The following is a 15,205-nucleotide window of genomic DNA, read 5'->3' as shown; positions in this document are numbered from 1 at the left end:
GCAGAGCACCTGTCTTTCAGGTTACGCCAGTCCTGGGAACATCCGCGCCAAGAGCTTCTCGCCTGGATCAGCACTGGGCAAGCTGCGGAGTCAGATTTGTCCCGGGTGGGATGGGAGGGGAGATGGAGCCAGGCCCCCAGCGCTGAGCCTCAGCCAGGACATGGACCCCCAGACGGAAGCCTGCGGCGGAAGACTACCTCCCAGGACCAGGCCTCTTAAATCCCCGCCCCTGGGGCGTGGCCAGACCAGAGCAGCCCCGGGTTTACCTCCGCTTCCGCCTCCGGGTCCTGGCAGCACGTGTAAGCGTTCCAGCCTCTCAGAGAGGGAAGGAGAGCGTCCTGGAGGATGCCACGCCCAGCTGCGCATGCGCAGCTTGCTACTTTGAAACAGGTCGTCGGGTTCAACCACAGACACCTTCAGTGGATCAGCAACACTCAGTGAGAGCCCGCTGGGCTCATGGCTCCTGCATGGCTGACCCTCCGGGATGCCCTCGGGGTCTCTTCCACGCCCCCACCCCACCCCGGGCTGACCCGCAGGCCATGCTGAGGCCGTGGATCCCGGACCCCTGCCCAGGTCTAGTCTCACCCGGGTCTCACCCCTTCCTTCACCCCACATATTTTTCCGATTTGCAAAGCTCCAACCAACTTCCAGAGCCACTCGTTTTACAGAGCAAACACGTGGAAATGCTAACGTGGATTAAGATCGAGCCAAAGCCGGGAAAAGAAAACACAGAAGAAGGGAATTAAGCTGCTCACCACGTTCCCGACAGGGCTCTCCTCACCACTTCCAAGGTCTGCGGCCGCCTGGGTTCCAGGAGGGCTCTCTCTGGGTGATTAGCCGGGCACCGAGCTCCAGAGCCGCTGACAGAGGAGCTCACTCAGGGCTTTTGTTTCCATCCTGGACAGGAAGGAAGTCAAGTTGTAAACGTGGGAACAAGGAGGATGCCCCGTTTATCTGAGTTCACCAGTCCCATTTAGCTCTATGGTTGTCAGACCCCACAGGGCTAGCAGAAAAGAAGGTGGTATTTTTATTCACCAAATGTATGCTCATGAACTTTTTTAAAACCTCTTTGTACAAATGTGTCTTCATTTGATGTTGATCCATGGAAAATATTAGGATCAGGTTCAGCTGACTATAGCAAAGATCTGACTACAGTGGCTTAAACACAGAAAGGTTTAATGCTCACACAGAGAAGCTGTCTGAAAGCAAGCATTCCAGGGCACACATGGCAGCTTCATGAAGTCATCAGACCCCCATGCTTCTATTTTTCTGTTCTGTCACATGTGGCTTCTCTTCTCAGAGTCAACTCATGGAACAAGATGGCTGCTGAACCTCCAGCCGTGGCATCCACATTCCAGGCCATGGAAAGAAAGAAGCAGGAGGATGTGAGAGAAGTGCCTCCTCCCTTTGAAGGAGACTTCCCAGAATCCCCACAACACATCCCCATGGACATCTCTTCGGCAGAACATCACATGAGGGCCACGAGGGCCAAGAGACGGGAAAAGGCAGTCCTTTAGCTGGGCATATGTCCACCCTGAATAAAATTGGAGTTCTATTCCTCAGAAGAAAGGGAGGGTGGATGTTGGGGGTGGGGAAGGTGCCAGCAATCTCTCCCTGGTACTTGTGGTCCTGTGGAAGGAGTGTTTGCAGACGAGCATCATGGCAGTTCTCTTCCTTTGTGTCCACAGTTAACGTGGGAAGAGATTTGGGCCGCAGTTGCCGATGAGAGTGGTTTCCTAGGTGTAGGAGGGGTTGATAAGAGCAAGGCATGTGGTGGGGCACTGCGAGGTGGCCCTTGTCTTTTTTTGGCAGTGATGCAGTTTCTGTATCCACAGCCCCAACTGTTGGCCGATCATAGTGCCCACGTGTTCATCAGCACTCTCTTTGTGCCTGTCACCCTGGGCCTGGAGCTGGCAGCATCTGTAGGGCTTTAAATTGAAGTCATGCTGCTTCCGACTGCCTTACCCCCATCATAGTCAGCTCAGGTCCCGCAACAAAGTACCACACACTGGGCAGCTTGAAGAGCAGACATTTATCTCCTCACAGTTCTGGAGGCTGGGAGCCCCAGATCCAGGTGGGGACAGGGCTGGTTCCTCTGAGGTCTCCCTCCTTGGCCTGTAGATGGTCGTTTTCTCCCGCGTCCTCACACGACCATCCCTCCATGTGTCTGTGTTCTGATCTCCTCTTCTCATAAGGACACAGTCAGATTGGAGTGGGGCCCACCCTAATGATGTCATTTTAACTTACTCGCCTCTATAAAGAATTCTTCTACAAATAACCACACAGTCCGAGATGCTGAGGGTTAGGACCTCAACGTGTGAATTTGGGCGGAGGACATAATTCAGCCTGCAACATCCCCCAAAACCTCGCTACTGTCACCATCTCTAAGATGATGCTAATAATTTAATGGGACTACGCTTCAATATTTTTGCAAACATTTCCTCTACTCATCTCTGTTTCAGTAGAACAGAGGTCCACTGATATCTGTTTCAAAGGATTGGTCCTGGAAGTTGTCATAAGCAGAGCTTCAATGCCTCGGAAGGTGATTGGGTTCCGCTACGGGGCTTTTGGTGTTCCTAGAAAAACAAAGGGATTCCTTTTAGGGAATCTGTCATTTTCTAGATGAGTGCAGGAGCTCCCACTTTGGACCATTGATCCTGATGTACATTTACTGCTCATCTTGAGTTTCAGCTTCCTTGTAAAGACTTTCACATCAGCCACAGCCCGCGGTCTACAGCAATTTGCATCGTGTCCGCTTTCTTACGCAAAGCCAGCCCAGGAGGCGGACCCCCAAGTTTGCAGGAATAGGGACCCAGCTCACCTGTGCAGGCCCTGGAGCCCTGAAATCAAAGTTTGCAATGTGGAATCACGCTACCTTTCTCTGCATTGCAAATATTCAGAAGGAAATGGATGGAAGCCGTATCGTAGGTCAGGAAGAATGTTCTACACTCCATGACTTTAGGGCCAGGTGGCTCCGGGACCAGTGTCTGCAAAGACATCCAGAGCTGGGGAAGGAAAAGGCAGCTGCAGGACAAGGTCGGCCCACTCCCGGAGCCCTGGCACCTTGGCGTCCTACCTCCAAGTTCACCTTCCCAGGAGGAGGTCACTGACTGTTTCATCAGGACAGAAGGGGACGTTCCCTGGACGATGGGAGACAGGCAGGGGGCTCTCTCCAACCTTTCCTACCCTAGCAGCTAGGAGCCCTGGAGTCAAAGGTCTGTGTTCCGATTCTGGCGCTGCCCCCAGGCTGTGTGCCCTGGGATCCCCATCTGAACCATGAGCAAACTGAGCTAGAAGACCTCCACGTCCTTTCCATCTCCCAAGTCCTGTGAATTTCTCTTGGGAACCAAGAGGAACTGACGGGCTGACCAGCCTCGTGGGGTGCCACTGTGCCCTTCTGATCCAGGAGTCCTGACCGGCTGTGTTCCATCCAGGGCCCCATCCCCGCCCTGCCCAGAGGGAAGGCCCAGACGCGGCTCTAGTCTCCACTTAGCCAGACACAGCTCGTCTCCCGTTGTCCTCAGCCATCTGCAAACTGTTTTTTGTTAAATATGAGTTATAATGGGAATATTAGAAGACAGCTTCCTCCTTTCCTCTTCTTAGAATATATATAAATTTATATGTGCTTTTTAAAAAATCTTCCTCTCTCTCAGTTTGGAAGAGATTAAGAAATACGTGTGTCTTGCGCTTTCTGGTTGATTACAGAACAGCTTGACCCGATAAATGGAAATTTTAAGGCGCTTACAGGGCCTGGAAAGAAACGCCAAAGCCAATTTGAGCACAGAACAAAAATACCATCTGGGTTTCGGTGACAATGAGTAACACCACTGGCTCTTCTGAGCTCAGACAATTATTCTATAAAAAAACATTTTTTAAGGCTGCATGGTTAAAATGGCAAAAGATGTTTAAGGATGAATAAAGAGACAGAAATAATCCCACAGTCGTGCATTCGCACAGCCTGGTGCACGGGGCGTTCATCACGTCTGGAAACAGAGGTTGAGCATCGAGAATGTCATCAAGGACATCGTCAACCTGTAAAGGTCATCCTCCGTGTGATCAGAGTTTATGGCCGCCCCACGTACCCAGGAACTGAAGAAGCGATGGCGGAGGATGGAGATGGAGGAAGTCCATGAGCCAGTACCCTGGGCGCTTCCTCAGAATACTTGAGCTCTTACTCAAACCGTCATGCATCAATGGGGGTGCCAGAGTCTCTTGTGCCCCACATCTTAGTCTTCCCAGGAGAGTCCTTCCTGTCCTTAAACCACGTGGACTAGAATTCGCTGCCACCATACAGCGTCTCAGCCTGCCTGTCAGTCAGCATCCACCTCTGCCAGTTCTGGGACCTCTGCCTCCCCCAGTCCCTACCCGGGCCAGCTCTGGAAGAACAGAGGTTTCTCTCTTCAAAGCTAGAAGCCATGGCCTATGGCTGTGGGCTGAAGGAAAGAGCAGGAGACAGGCGTGTTGAAGAAGGAAGGCACAGGCCTTCTGGTTCTCTGTGGCATGTGAGCAAGACGGGAGATGCGCACGTCCCTGCTTGTGGGGTTACCATGACAGCTGACGTGGATGGAGCCTTCAGACGTGCCCAGCACAGCCCCGAGCGCTTTCTCATGTGCTGTTTCGTTTAAAAATAATCACCCACCGGTTAGACTCCTTCCCACGCATAGAACCACGAAACCCGTGCACTTCACATACTGGCTGGACACAGTCCTGGTTTCTCTGTTTCCCAGACCTGCCCAACACACACGCACACACGCACACACACATTTTGCTGCCCTAATTCCTTTCCTCCCATTCTTGAACCAAATTGAATGAGGTTGTCACCTCCATCCCTCCCCCAAAACAAATCTCAAGATCACTAATGATGCCCCTGTTGCTTTACACGGTGCTCTATTCTCAGTCGGCCTCTTTCTTGGCTCTGCAGCACTGGACACCATGAATCACTCCTACCTTCTAGAATGCTTTGGTTTATCAACCACTCCTGGCCGATATGATGCCTTTGTGTGAGCTAGGAAAAGCTGCTGCTCTGGGCACGTGCAGCTCCATGAGCATCCAGCCCACAAGCAGAGCTAGAGCAGCCCCCTTCAGTCAGAACCTTTATGCAGTGCACACACTGCACAACAGTACAGGGCAGTTCTGCAGGGCTACAGGCTGAGGATGGGCCATCTGATAGGGAAGAGTCCAGAGGCACAGAACAGGGAACTCTGGCAGACTCCAGAAAAGGTTGGTGCTCCCTGTTCTGAGGGCTCCGTGTTGAACGGTGGCTCCCAACAGAGGCAGTTTCCTAACTTTATATTTCAAGGTATATAAATATCATCGCATTGGTCAAAGTTTTGACTCTTCACTTCAAAAATATTCACCAAAACTAGTGACTGATTTCACCATTCACATTTCTGCTTATAGAAATAGTCCAAAGAAAACAAGTCTTCACAAGCAATGCTTGCCAAAAATATTGTTTCCTAATACCCTTGTTTACAGAAAAATAAAGTGTCTGTACTAAACTTCCAGCAAATTGTTGGAGGGCTGATCCTCGCAGAAAGGACGCCAGCAGTCACAGCAACTTCATTACCTCTTAGTTTTAAAGAGATCATGTCGGTCACACCTCAAACTTAAAACCCAGAAACAAAGATTCAGGCGGGATTGCTCTGAATTTCTCCCTCCTTTCGGCTTTCAGGGGAGCGCGGAGAGATTCCAGAAGACTCCAGGACTGTGGGCACCTGAGCGTTCAGACCTTCTGGAGGAGACCTTGTTTTGCTCTCCTTTTTGATTTTCTCTTTAAGTCTGGTTTATGGAGGCAAAATTCATCCGTTTTAGGTGTACAGCTCCGTAAGGGTTGACAACGCAGCCAGCCATATTGTCACCATCAGCACCCAGACAGAGAACATACCCGTCACGCCAAAGAGGTCTCTCATGTCCCTTTGCTGTCAATCCCCTCCTGCAGCCTCAGGACCCCTGATTTATGGCCTATAGTTTTGCCTTTACCAGAATGTCTATAAGTAGAGTTATACAGCGTGTCGCTTTTAGCGTCTGACTTCTTTAACTTGGCATGTTGCTCCTGAGCTCCTCCACGTTCTTGTGTCAGGAATTGTTTACTGCACAGTAGTATTCCCTTGTGTGGACGTGGCACTTTCATCCAAGCACCAGGTGATGGCCATTTGAGTTGTTCCCAGTTTGGGTGATAAAGCTGCCAGATGTTTTCTTTTCTCTTAGGTAAATACCTAGGGGTGACCTTGCAGGGTCATGGAGGAAAGGTATGTGTGAGAAACCGCCCAGTTGTCTCCCAAAGTGTTTGCACCATTTTCCATTCCCACCAGCGATGGGTGAGAATTCCAGTTGCTCCGAATCCTTGCTGACATTTGATGTTGTCAATATTTTTTTGTATGTGTGTGAGGAAGACTGGCCCTGAGCCAGCATCAGTGCCCATCTTCCTCTATTTTGTATGTGGAATTCCACCACAGCATGGCTTGATGAGCGATGTATAGGTCCATGCCTGGGATCAGAACCTGTGAACCCTGGGCTGCCAAAGCAGAGCACGGGAACTTAACCACTATGCCACGGGGCTGGCCCCTGTTGTATTTTTAATTTTAGCCGTTCTCCTAAGTGTGTAGTGACATCTCATTATCATTTTAATTTTCATTTCCCCAGTGGCTAATGATGTGGAGCATCTTTTCGTGCTTATTTGGGGCCTGTATCTCTTCTTTGGTGAAGTGTCTGCTCAGCCCATTTTCAGAAATGGAGGTGCTGCTCTTTCTTATCCCAGCTACTGATGAGTCGGGGGATGGGGCATACGTGGGCAGCATCTCAACATGTGGGTTCTAACCATTTTCCTTCATGTCACCTCTAATGATGCCGTGGGGGAGCCCTGAGCTTCTGTAGGACACACATGCCTCCCCACCCCCCGAGAAGCCTTCTTTGGGTAAAAGACCCCAGTGCTATGGGAGCGTGGATCCGTTGTCAGGTACGTGAAGTCCTCTCATCAATGCTGTTGCAGGATCCAGTAATTCTCCAGTCCTGAATTCACACGCTTTCCCAAGTTGGTGAGGTGACCATGCAGCGGGCACATTTAGAAATTCCCAGACCCAAAGCCTCCCTGGTGCTGGGCCCTCAGCAGGAGCTGGGTTTTGGCTGGTCCTAACCGAGTTCTTATGGTGGTGACGGCAGGTGGGCCCTTGAGGCAAAGCCACCCTTAGGGGCTGGACGAGAAGGGCAGGGCTGGGCCCAGACGGGCAGCAGCAGACCTTGGGCAGCGTGTGCAGGGTCCCAGCATGAAAGCCACCTTCCCCATCCCCAGTCCACACTGGCTATGGCGGCTACCCTCTGCCAGGGTCGCTCTCTTCTCTGTGCACAGTCTGTGCAGCCTCCTAGCTTCAGCCTGGTGCAACCCCCAGCCTCCTCCCACTCCCTGTGAAGCCTGGCTCCTGATGCCCACGCCCCACGCTCTGGGTCAGTGCTTCTCAGCAGGGGGCCACTTTGCAGCCGCCACTGCCAGGGGACATTGGGCAATGTCTGGAAATGTTTTTGGTTGTCACAACTGGGGGGGGGGGGCTGTTGCTACTGAGATCTAGTGGGTCCAGAGCCAGGGGTGGTGTTCAACATCCCTCAGTGCACACGACAGCCCCCTGACACACATACCCAGGGGTGATCCAGCCCCCAGGGCCGACTGCACCGAGCGTTTTCTGATTCGGGTCTGCCAGGCGTCCGGCTCAGTGACAGACATGCCCAGTGCACCAGGATGTCATTAACCCTTGTGGCACTTTAGGCCATTGCTGTGCTTATGAACCGCGATGCTATCATTAATCCCATTTTATTTTTATCCTCATCAGGGAAAAAAAATAATAAGGAAAAACGCAAAGATAAATGAAGAAGGCATGCCCTTGGTGACAACACAGGTTTACAGCAGCCGCAGCAAAGGCTGGGAGCCCCTTGCACGGTGCATGGTTGCCACATCTTAAAGTCTGAGAAACCCACGTATCATCGTCTTTAATGGTAATGTTTATTTATTCACATTCTCAAATTGTTCATTTTAATTTGGAGGCTTACAAAAACTTAACTGGTTTTTAAAAAGGAAAGTAAATTGAAAACTAGACCAGCCATACGTGATGGTTAATTTTATGTGTCAACTTGGCTAGGCTACGGTGCCCAGATATTCGGCCAAACGTTATTGTAGATGTTTCTCTGAAGGCATTTTTTAGCTGAGATTAATGATTAATCAGTAGACTCTGAGTAAAGCAGATGGCCCTCCATAACGTAGGTGGGTCTCATCCAGTCACTTGAAGGTCTTAAGGAAAACAGATTGACTTCCCCCGAGGAAGAAGGAATTCTGCCAAAAGACAGACTTTGGGCTCAAACTGCAGCTCTTCCCTGGGTCCCCAGCCTGCCAGCCCACCCTGCAGATTTTGGGTTCAGCAGCCCCCATAAGGTAATTCCTTAAAATCAATCTCTCTCGCCACATATATACACACACACACATATCCTGTTGGTTCTATTTCTCTGGACATTTTCTTATAAAATGGCACTCATTTGAGATTTTTGAATGAGTGACACTTTATTATTCACAAGACATTTGCTATTTTTCCATTCACGAAGATTCTGAATTCTGTGGATACCTGGGTCGCCTGTGGGCATGAGGGGCTTGTGTAAGTACCATCGGTGAGCATGTCCAAGGAAGAATGTTGAGGACGGCTGTCCCATCCACGCAGAGTGGGGATCGATCACCATGGAGGTTTCGCCAGGTCCAGGCACAAGCAAAACACAGACAGAAGCTCGAATCCTGTGGGTCTCCCTTGTGGGTATGGGGAGAAGGGTGCAGGAAGCCACCTGATTTGAAGCAGAAAATGGGAGGTTTAGGAGGAGAAAGAAACTCAGCAGGCGTTCAAGCCAGAGCTGAAGCTGGACCAGAGAGAGATGGAAAGTGTGGGGGCGGCTCAGGGAAACAGCATCCCATAGTGGACCAGCGATGCCAAGGGGATGATGGCAGAGTGAGGACCAGGTCCTTACATCCCACTTCCTCTCTCATGGACCCTAGAAGGCAATAAATATTTGTCGAATGAACAAATGAATGGGTGAATGCCATAAAGTCAAAACATAGGAGGTTTCTGTACATATACACATGGCTTTAATTCTTCACCCTCTGGAAACGTTAATGAGACCTCACACAGTCGCGGCCGACACTCGGCACTTATTTTAACACGTGCTTCAATTGTTACCCAACGCTTATTTGTGAAATACATTTTTAAAAAATCTGTTATTTCAAGGGCCTGAAAGGAAAATAACCCCCTATGATTTTTAGAAGTTTTCGTGGGAAATATTGTTGTGGGTTGGACTACGTTCCCTAAAAAGATATGTCGAAGTCCTAACCCTCAACGCCCGTGAATGTGACCTTATTTGGAAATAGGGTCTTTGCAGATGTCATCAAGTTACGAGAAGGCCATGTGATGACGGGGCAGAGACTGGACGGATGCAGCCACAAGCCAAGGGTTGCCGGAACCCACAGAAGCTGGAAGAGGCAGGAAGGACCCTCCCCTGGAGCCTTCAGAGGGAACACGGCCCTGCTGACACCTTGATTTTGGACGTCTGGCCTCCAGAATGGTGAGCGAACAAAGTCCTATCGTTTAAGCCGTCCGGTCTGTGATGCTATAGAAATAAATGCAGGTAAAATAGCACAGAAAAAGTCTACGCCCTAAGAGCAGGGACTAGTGCTGAACAGGAATCTTAAATTCTGAAACACGACACCTTTCACACACAACTAGTGCTTGTAGGGTGCCGCTACCTGTGGGCCTCGGAGCGGACCTGGAGAGACAGGGCTGAGCCAGGCCTTGTGTGCCTTGCCACAGTCAGAGAGACGATAGGACAGTCCCAACTCCCGCTGTCGAAATTCCACCCCCACTTTCGGTTCTATTCCAAGCCTGCTTGTTCCTGATTCTCTATTGCCCCACCTTCCCCACCTCCTCTGAGCCCAGAGAGCCAAGGGCTCGAGGCTGCTCTGCTGGCATCAGCCTCCCAGAGTCCTCCTGGGGTTACTCACATTGGACCGTGATCTTAGGCCCACTGTGGGAGTCCCACGCAGTGCTGGACCCCAAGCATGTGTCAGTGTACAAGAAGCCAGCTTGGGGATGGCAGGCTGGGGGACACAGGGACCAGGTGCCTGGCCACAACACCCCACCTGCCCCGCCCCCAGCCAGACTGGTGGTGCCTATTGTGGCACAGCCTTTCCTCCAACTTCCTGCAGGGCGGCTGCACCTCGATGCCAGCGTGGGGGCTTCACTCTGCGCTGTCCTTGGACCCCCCCCCTTCCCCAGAGGCTGATGACCATGGAGGGTCTTCTCCACCCCTAGATGAGCCAGCTCCCAATCCCAGAGCTCCAGGACCTGACTCCTGCTGGCTTATCCGCCGCCCCACCAAGGCCCTAGATGCCACCCGCCCAGGCCCCTCTCTGCTGCCCCCCTTTTGCAGGCTTCGACTTTGGCTCTCTTGTCCTCTGACCGTGTCTTGCCTCAAACCCAAGGCCTTCCCCACACCCAGGTGCATCCACTGATGGCGACGGGTGAATGCCTAAGTCCACCACACGTCCCCGATCTCCCAGGACACTCACGACTTCACGTAGTCTCCTCCATTTTCACAAGTCACATGTCCCAAGAATTGCTGGTTTCAGCATTCGAAGCGCCCCTCCTGGACTTCTGCCTGCTCTGGAGCGCTGCCCACGCAGACCGTGGCAGGACTCGGAACGGGTTTAGAGAGCACCATAGGCAGACGGATTACCCCTCCTTCGTGTGTGTCTAATGTTCTTGAGTCCCTCCCCATCTGAGACAAAAGCTGTTTACTGGAGGGACTATGCCGGGCCTGTCTGGGACTGTCCATTCCAGGACAGCTTAACGCAGCTGAGCAAAGAGTCGACAGGCAGGGATGGTGGGCTCACGGCACGGTGTTCCGCATGGAGCTAGCAGCATGCACAAGGGCATACAGAGGAAAGTGGAAGCTGAGGGAGCAGTGATCTGGGGCTGGGCCCTGGGGTACACCTGCTGCCCAGGCCTGAAACTGGGGGTCAGCCCAGGCTCCCCCTCCCTCTCCAACCCGCCCATCCAATGAGTCACAGGGTTCTAGAACCTCCCTCTCAGATATTTGCGTCGATTACCAATATCACTGTCTTATTTCAGGCTTCTTTCATTTCTCATTACACACACTGTGGAAGACACCTGGCTGCTAATCTCTTCCTTCTCCTCCGATCCTCCACAGCACACCCAGCCTCACAAGCTGAACGTTCTCTCCTGATGGTGAAACCTCACACGATGCCCTTGTCATCCAAGGGAAGTCCAGGCCTGGGCACATTCAGAGCCCCCACCTCAGCCCTCACCAGTCCTGGGCTCCAGCTGGGCCCCCAACCCTCTAGTTCCAGGGTGTACTCTGACCCTCGTGTCTTTGCACACGCCATTCCTTATATCCAGAACTCCCTTCCCAACCCCAGTTATTCGGCTCGTATTCACTGAGCACCTGTTACGTCCAGGCACCATTCTATGCACCAGGGATACGGTGTGGAACTTGAATTTTGGTGGGGTAACTGACAGTAAGCAACTCAGAGTGCGCCAGGTGTTGGCGAGCACTACGATGAGGAGAATGCTGGAGAACGGGAACACACCTGGGCAGGGTGAGGACCGAGGGCAAGGAGGAGTCGGCCATAAGGAGACTAAAGAGGAAAGACGTTCCAGGTGGAGGAAAGAGCCCACGCTGAGGCCCCTAAGCAGGAGAGAAAAAGAAGGCCAGTGAAAGGAGAGCGTGGCCAGGGGCTGACAGCCAGGCTTCCTGAGCCGGGCTCCCAGGTTGGGTCCTCTGGCGGGCAGACACTTCCTGCGGGAGGTATGGTAGGGCTTGCTCCTGGGCCCCACCCTGCAGAAGGGAAGGGAAGGGAAGGGAGCAGGGTCAGGTGGACGGAGAAGTCAAGCTGAGAGGCAGCCTCAGTGGGAGGCTCAGCCAGCCCCACAGCGGTTCTGAAGACAAGGAGAACCTTCAGGGCCGTCCTGGGTTGGGGAGAGAGCTGGGCCATCACACCCCACAGTAATCAGTCATCAGATGCCGCTGCTCTGGGACGAATCACGACCTTGGGTGAGGGGAGGTCTTCAGCAGTCTCCGGGGGCCTGGGGTCTGCCAGCCACCACCCCAGCAGCTGGGGCACCAGCCTCCATACCTGAAGCCGGATCTGGATGGTGTATCTCAGCGTCCACACAGTAGGGTGGGGGTTTGGGTTTTGCTCTGAGTGTGATTAACAGCTTCTCCCTTTAAGAAGGGCAGTGACATGATCTTACAATTTGAAAAGATCACTTTTCGAGTATACTGTAGGAGGGTAAGAGAAGAAGCTGCTTCGACACTTGGCGTTGCAGACTCGGTGGATGGTGGTGGAGACGGGAAGATACGCAGAATGTGTTCTGGAGGCAGAAGTGATGAGACTCGCTGCCAAACTGGACAAGAAGATGAAGAAAGGGATCCAGAAGGACTTCAGGTTTGGTGCTGGGGCAACTGAGAGGATGGTGGTGGTTCCGTTGCCGGAGGAGAGGGGTGCATTTGGGGGCAGGGGGAGAGTGCAGGGTGGGAATTCCTCTTGGGAATGTCAAGTGTAAGACGCCTTCCGGACATCCCAACCGAAATGCCAAGGAGCTGGATGAACTAATCCGGAATTCAGGTGTGAGGTCGGCACTGGAGCCGAATTTGAATCGGAGGCAGATATATAGTATTTAAAACCAAGGGATGGAGGGAATATGGATGGAGCTGAGAAGAGGGTCCCAAGACCACATCTTGGGGAACGGCAGCACAGGGAGGCAGAGGAGGAGGCTGAGCCAGAGGGGAGAGAGTGGGGCATCCCTCGGGAAAGGAGGCACCCCTGGAACGTAGGACGAAAGATGCGAGCGGGGCTTCTACAGGAGACGGCCAGCTGGGTCACAGGCCAGAGTCAAACGGGTCTATTTCACACAAGGCTGGCGAAGCTAAGGCAGGTCTGCTCACACGTGCCCATACGCCCACCTTGCTCAGAGCACGGTCCTCACAACGGCCCGCAGGCCCCGCCTGACCTGACTCCCCAGTGCCCCTCTCCTGTTCACTCTCTGCCGCTTCAAGTCTTTGCTGGACTCTTCCTCCTCATGGGGCCTGCCCTGACCACCCAATTAGAAGTGCAATCCTGCCGGGACACCTGCTGACCCCACGGCACCTTTTCTCATTCTTATAGCACCTGTCACCTTCCGTGGCATGACATTCATTTGCATTTACTACAAACTGTCTCCCTCCACTAGAGCGCAGACCCACGAGGGCAGGGAGCTGTGTTTTACTTATTGATGCATCTGGAGGCTAGAACAGTGCCTGGCATGTGGTAGGTGCAGATGGACGAATGAATGAATGAATGAACACAGATGAGTGACCACCGGATTTGGTCGCATGGAGGTTACCAGTGACCTTGACAAGTGGCAGAGACTCAGGAAGACTGGAGTGGATTGAGGACCACATAGGGGAGGGGGCGAAAGAGAAACTGGGACACAGACAACCTTTCAAGGTGCTTATCACAGTGTATTTACGTTGATGCCCTTGAATGTGTGCCAGTCACCAGCCGAGCTCCTTCAGGGCAGGGCCTGAGCCCTGTGCATCTCCCCACCCCACTGGCAGCACAGTGTGCCCCACCACTGGGCGCATGCTCAGTAATGGCTCATGGAACACCTGAACAAAGCTGTTGAACAATCAGGAGGTGACAAAGGTCGCTTTTGCTCATAACCCATCAGCCACAGCTGGTCACATGGTTCTACTTAATGGCAGGGGGCAGGACATGGAATTATCATCAGTGCCCTGGGGTGGAGGAGGAGACTGAGAAAGAAGCACAGGAAGTCTCTGCTACTCTGCTACTCTGTCAGAGGGGCGTCCCATTTGATCCACAAATAGCAAGGGAGCCCTGAGCTGGCCAAGAGCCCACCTGCCTTGTATCTTCAAGCCTAGAAATGAGGGAGACGTGGGCTCTGCCCTTGCAGAGCTCACAGCCTCAGAGTGGAGACAGGCACGTAAACATTCCAACACAAGGAGGCGTGTCCCAGGCCGCGGGGGGGGGGGGGGGGGGGGGGGGGGGGAGGGTGTCCGTTGGAAGGATCTGAGAAGCAACCAGGGCCTTTGAAAGACAGACTAGCGTTTTCCAGCTCACTTTCTCTGGAGAAAGGCAGGGCTTGCTCATGCATCAGTGCCCCCAACAAAGTACGGGTAGGTCAGTCTCGGGCCAGTAAGGTCCTTCACGGAGTTCTAGTTCTCTGTGAAAAATCCTTTGGGTCATTAGTGTATTGCAAAACCCTGAAAGTTAATTTAGAATTTCCCAATTATCAGTGAATCTGTATTTACCCCACGGTCGATTTTACAATTCCTATAATTCAGTGATGATTTTCACTACTAAAAGTAATTCTAAGAGTGTCAGGTGAGTATCAGGGTTAACTTGGTAAAGGATGAGAGGAGCATTTCGTCTCAGTCTTGCTGGTTGCACCCACTGCACCTGCTGCGGAGGAGCTCTGCTCCAAGATGCCAAGGCGAGGCAAGCGGCACAGTCTTCCCCATGGCTGGGACCACGCTGGGAACCTCCCATTCAGATTCTGCAGCCAGCGTCCCTAATACGCCTTTCCTCGAACACATTGTGGAATCTTCCACCTTGCCCAAATTGAATATTGCTTTAATTGGCAACCTTCACTGATGTCCCATTTTTAAACCATTATACATTTGTATGGAAATTCTTTGCATTTTCCTGTAAGCACCAATTTTCACTTTCCTTGGCTTTTCTATTGTCATACTTATTGTCAAATCTGAAAATATGAGATTTCGAGCAAATTATTTCTGTCAATTTATCATCCGTTAATTTATCATCATGTAGGTCATATCACGTGAGAGGTTTGGTCTTTCTTTTATGACCTTTTTTGTGTATCTTCATCATCACTGTTTAATCTCACACCCAGCACTGTCCCAGACAGCATTTCCCAGACTGATTCCCTTTCACCCTGTGCGTCCTGCTGGTCACTCGAGCTATCGGCTCCAGGACCATGTCCATCTGTGCTTACTCCAGATCTGACGATTTTTCTCGGGAATGGCTTTCGATCTCAAAGTAGTGCTTTACGAAGGGAGTTGACATAACAACAACAATATCTGATTCTCGTTGGATGCCTACGAGATGCCAGGCAGTGCTAAGCGATAACCTTCATTATCTCCT

At 52.0% G+C, this 15,205-nt stretch overlaps 1 long non-coding RNA gene across 1 annotated transcript; it reads right to left on the bottom strand.

Annotated features, from left to right (window-relative positions):
• Nucleotides 1–9: 9 nt before the first annotated feature.
• Nucleotides 10–891, bottom strand: LOC139040994 (uncharacterized). Its single transcript, XR_011495420.1, has 2 exons — nt 756–891; nt 10–414 (listed from the first exon to the last, which is right to left on the bottom strand). It is a non-coding gene; the product is annotated as an uncharacterized lncRNA (long non-coding RNA).
• Nucleotides 892–15,205: the final 14,314 nt, after the last annotated feature.

Source organism: Equus asinus, chromosome 18 (genome assembly GCF_041296235.1).
Source record: "Equus asinus isolate D_3611 breed Donkey chromosome 18, EquAss-T2T_v2, whole genome shotgun sequence".
NCBI classification, from domain to species: domain Eukaryota; kingdom Metazoa; phylum Chordata; class Mammalia; order Perissodactyla; family Equidae; genus Equus; species Equus asinus.
The sequence above is the reverse complement of the archived record's forward strand: the minus strand, read 5'-3'. Positions and strand labels throughout refer to the sequence as shown.